General features: G+C 49.5%; 1 protein-coding gene across 1 annotated transcript in view; it reads right to left on the bottom strand.

Annotated features, from left to right (window-relative positions):
* Positions 1-5,340, bottom strand: part of MARCHF10 (membrane associated ring-CH-type finger 10) — an 84,574-nt gene that overhangs the window by 62,468 nt on the left and 16,766 nt on the right. The gene's annotated exons all lie outside the window — the stretch shown is intronic.

Raw genomic sequence — 5,340 nt, forward strand, 5'->3', positions numbered from 1 at the left:
AAAAAAAAAAAAAAAAAAAAGAGGAAGAACGAAGGGCCAGGCTGGGAACTTTAGCACTGGGCCTATTGAGTTTCAGACATCCAAGTAGAAATTATTTAGAAAACAATTGGATATTTAGATCTGGAGATCAAAAGCGAGGTTTGGGTTAGAAATGCGGATTTGGGAGTCATAGGCAGGTAACATCTTGGGCAGGTAACCTGAGGAGAATAGAGCAGGGTTTCTTGGGGGTGGGACATGAATATGCATGGGAAAAAAATTGCATCTTTATTTCCACTAACCTCTTATTGAAATCTAAGCATATCTTTCATTTACTAATACAGGCAACAAACCACAGTAGTATTAGCAGTACCTGTGATTTGTCACCAATCGAAATCACGGGTATTTTCACATTTCATTAAATACGTTGCAGATGTCTCAAAGTACCCTTTACGCCCATCACTTGTTATTTCATGTGTTAAAAAAGAAGCACAGGGGGCTTCCCTGGTGGCGCAGTGCTTGAGAGTCCGCCTGCCGATGCAGGAGACGCGGGTTCGGGCCCCGGTCCGGGAGGATCCCACATGCCGCGGAGCGGCTGGGCCCGTGAGCCATGGCCGCTGGGCCTGCGCGTCTGGAGCCTGTGCTCCGCAACGGGAGAGGCCACCACAGTGAGAGAGACCCGCGTACCGCAAAAAAAAAAAAAAGAAACACATATATCACTGAGTCACAGATTTCTTAAAATATCTTGATGATTATTTCAAGGATTGTGGTTTCCTTTGAAATCCTGTGCATCTTATTTTATGCATTTGAAAATATTATTGTGAGAAGAGGATCCAGAGAGGTCGTCCGTATTGCATAAGAGGCCTGTGATACAAAACCAGGATAAACCCCCAGGTGTAGAGTGAGAAGAGAAGCGAGCCTGGAGGAATCCCAGGACTCAGCGCCGAGGAGGAGGAGCCGGGAGAACGTGGCTCGCAGAAGCGCGGGGCCGCAGCATTTTGAGGACAGTGGAGTGGCCAGGCGAGCTAAAGCTGCTGAGAGGCGGAGCGCAGTGAGGACTGCAAGAGACGACCTGCATCGTAGACGGGGAAGGCATCTGACGAAGAGCCGTTTCTGTGGAATGACGTGTGTGGCAGCCAGGTTGCAGTGGGTTGCGTTGTGAGTCGGAGGTGGGGAAACTGAGTCAGTCAGCGTAAATGATCCTTTTGAGAGCTTTGTGAAGGAGAAGCAGTAAGTGGAGGGGATGGGGGCTCAAGGAAGGTCTCTTCTGTTGTTCTCTTAAGATTTTTGGTAGGAAACCTTGGATCATGATTAAACGCTGATGGGAAGGGAAGGCTCTGGTACAGAGTTGGAGACGCGGGGACGGCAGGGACAATGGATGGAATGAGGGTCCTGAGCAGAGATGGAAGGGTTGGGAACTGGGTGGGAATGAGGGGAGGGTGGTGCAGAGGGAAGGGGGTGGAGGGGTTGGGCAGCAGCGAGCTGAGGGAGCTTCCACGTGAGGACCGCTGTGGAGTGGGGTGGAAGACAGGAGGGACTGGGGAAAGGGGAGAAGGCTTGAAGTGGAAGGGACGGTTGACCAGGGAAACTGGGCAGCATCAAAGAGTTGCAGGAGGTTAGTGGCCGTGACCTTCCAGGGGCACCACTTTTCAAGGTTGGGTGATTTTTTTCCCGGCAGTCACCAGTGGTATGGGTGCAGACCCAGAGACCGTGGATGGGCAGGATTTGGCCAGAGAGGTGTGTCAACAAAACGAAGGGCAAGGGAAGTGTTAAGAGGATCAAGCACAGAACATAGGCTGCTTGGGAAGGGAAAGTTGGCACAGAGGGGCCGATGAGGAACCAAGGGACCAGAGGTTATTCATTACTATATCCCCATACCACCCAGCACGGTGTCTTGGACACCAGTGATTTATAATTCCTTAACAAATAAAGCAATTGTTGTTGTCAACAAAAGAAGGTTTTAGGGTGAAATGCTGTATTTATAGGTTATGTTTAATGCGAGTATGCCCCTGAATAATCATGTCTCGCAACTGACTGAAAAAATTTTAAATTTTGATATCTGAATTTTAATAGGTTTTTAACAAGTTTCTTGGTTTAAAAAAGCAATTAGAACCATGTTTTTTTAAGTAGGGGATTTTAATAAGATGTTGTAAACTGAAATATACAGCACTACACAAAATGCGAAAAATCCACTTTATCATAATCTTCGCTCATGCAATTTCTGAGCTGCTGAGTCTAATTAACACGGGGAACTCTTGGGGTCAGAGGTCAACATTGCTCGGCACCGGCGATTTCACTGAGCTGGGATGACAATTGGTGTTTGTCTCGCTGGGCCGAGTGGCAGAATCACCCCGTGGAAGGATTGACTCTAGGCTGTCCTGCTTATCTGTTCAGAAGGCAGGACGACATTCTGGAAGCAGCTGCAATTTAAACTGACAGTTGCCCCATTTTCCTGCCATGCCCTATTTTTAAATTACCTAGTGGAACTCAGGCAAAGCACAGAAACGGAGGAGAAATGAAGCGCTGCTGGCTTTGCCCAGACCAATTATCATTCGTTTGTGCCATTTACTGCTGTGAAAGGCTTCTAGGACCCTGGTTTGCCCAGGGGCCTGCACCCCAGGGCTTCCAATTACTCTATAATATGATCACAAAGGAAACCTTCAGTTCAGTCTGGTGAGTTACCTGGTGGGACATTCAAGCACACCAAGATGACCTCTTATAAAGTACGAGTGAGTCCTGGGTCAACTTTGGGCTGTTCTGAGTTTCCTCTGTCCACGGAGAGCTGCTTATGTCTCTGTGTTCTTGCCTACCTGTGACAAAAGGAACTTACCCAGAGCTTTAAAGAAGCCACCTGTCGCTTTGCGGAGTGGTAGGCCAGGAAAAGAACGTTCTCTTTAGCCAGTTACTCTGGTTGCCACCAATGAGGAGGTTTCCAAATGGTTGATTGCGGTTTCAGTCTTCAGACCCAAACTGGCCATTGCACGTTGGCGGTCTCAGCAAACCACTCTCTTCTTGATGATTTCAAGCCAGGCCAGGGTCTGCCCACCACTCCTGGTAATGGTACCCACTTTCTTCTCTCCCTCGAGGCAGAGTCCTGCTCTGGCGGTTGTGGCTACACTGCTGTGATTTCAACATGTGCACATTCCTAAAACATTCCTGTGACTGGCAGTCATCAAACATTCATGGAGCTCCTAGTGTGTGGTGGAAAAAAGAGCAACTAAGCCCGTGTGCCACAACTAATGAGCCTGCGCTCTAGAGCCCATGAACCACAACTACAGAGCCCACGTGCCACAACTACTGAAACCTGTGTGCCTAGAGCCCACGCTCCGCAGCAAGAGAAGCCACCGCAATGAGAAGACCGCGCAACACAACTAGAGAAAGCCCGCGCACAGCAACGAAGACCTAACACAGCCCAAAATAAATAAATAAAAAGTTTTTTTAAAAAAAGAACTTTCTAACAACTAGTGTGTCTAAAACTGCAATGGGTGACTAGACTAAATGTCCTTCAAGGTCCCTTTCCTGTGCTGTGAACCTATGATTTAAAAAAAAAAAACAAAAAAATGTGTTCATCTACACCATCCACACGTTCCTGCCCATGCACATGCGGGCCGCGGTACTCAGTGGGGTGCTCCTGTCTGCCCCTCACCTGGCCATCACCCTGTGCACCAACACCCGGGACCGGTTCCTGCTCAAGCAGGTCTAGAGGCTGGAAGTCCAAGATCAAGGTGCCAGCAGATCTGGTTTCTGGAAGAGTCTGGAAGTGAGTCCTGAAGAATGAAGTCTCAGAGAGCTGTTGGTGGGGAGGTGACCTGCCCAACAAGATAGCAGGTACTAGAGAATGCCACCCTCTGAGGGACAGCATCATCTCTGCTTCCGGGCCCCTGCACCATCTCTTCCTTCCTTCTGTCCCTCCATCTCCCTTGCCCTGTGCCCTCCCTGGGCACCTCACCTGGGTCCTGCCTTATAACTTCCTGCCCCTGGGTGGGGCCTTTGTCTCAGATTTTTTTAAATATGAAACATGGCAAAGTAGAGAGAATAATAATGAGCTCCTATATACCCATCATTCAGATTCGAAAATTGGCCTGATTTTTCCCATATTTACTTCATTTATTCTTTTTTCCTCTTGCTGAAATCTATTAAAGCAAATTCCAACCATCAAAGGAGAGCAATAACCAGTGCCTGCGCCTGAGTGGCTCCCAGCCTAAGGACAAGACAGACAGGAAGACATATCCTAAGATGGGCTTGAGCCCAGACAGTGTTATGGGGAATACAAAGGAGGGACAAGAACAAAGCCACCTGACCCCCAGGGGCAGCTCTGGAAGCTCTTCCCAGAGGAAGTGTCCTCAGAGTTGAGGGTCAGGCCATCCAGGGCCTTGAGGGCCACCAAGGCCATCAAACACTTTGCCAAGGTGTTTGAACTTGATCCCAAAGACATGGGGAACCACTAGAGAGCTTTTAATAGAGGAGTGGCATGATCCAGTTTGCTTCTAGAGGGATCCACTCATAATGCTGCCTGGGAGACTGGCCGGAAGGGGTGAGGTGAAGACAAAACGATCAGGAAAATGGCTCCTACAATAATCCAGGCCAAAAAAAAAAAAAAAAAAAAAAAAAAAAAAAAAAAAAATAAGACAGGGCCCTGCAAAGGGAGGTGCTGGTGGACAGATTCAAGAGAGAGGAGGGAAGACGGTCTAACTCTGGTGTCTGACGGCTGTGAAGTTGAGAAGGGGCAACAGAAGGAGGCGTCTGAGATCATCTCCAGAATTCCGGCCTGGGCAGCAATGAATTCAGGAAGAGGAACCAATCTGCGGGGAGAAGGCAATGCATTCAGCCTCTTGAGTCTGAGGGGGTGGTGGGACAGGCCAAGGAGGACAGACCAACAGCTAAAATGGAAAACAAACTCCAACGAAAATTCCCGACAAACCGTGGGCTGCACTTTCTGCCTCCATGACGTCTGGGCTCGAGATGCTGGGTGTGGAGCTGCATTGTGACTCAGGTGCACCTCGAGGGCACGGAATCTGCGCTAGAGTCAGGGGGCTGCGGTGACCACACCTGGCCAGGTGTTAGGGATGACTCACAGCCTCCCAGGTGGGCCCCCCACCCCCACCCCCACCCCCGCCGGCAGTCAGAGCAGCATGTATGTGTGTGACCTGCCTCATTTTCACACGGGCCTGGGGCCAGAACGACAGGAGGCCCGGCCCACGGGGAGTCTGACAATGGACAGGTAGAAGTTAGAGAAAATTAAAAGTGTGAGTCACAGAACGCATATGCCGTGTGCTAAGCTGGCTGCTTCCGTGACACCATCAAGGGTGTTGGTAGGTTGACACTGACAGGTTAATGGGAGAACAAACAGCTCCCCAAGAGCGG

Source organism: Lipotes vexillifer, unplaced genomic scaffold (assembly GCF_000442215.2).
Source record: "Lipotes vexillifer unplaced genomic scaffold, Lipotes_vexillifer_v1.1 scaffold299, whole genome shotgun sequence".
Classification (NCBI taxonomy): Eukaryota; Metazoa; Chordata; class Mammalia; order Artiodactyla; family Lipotidae; genus Lipotes; species Lipotes vexillifer.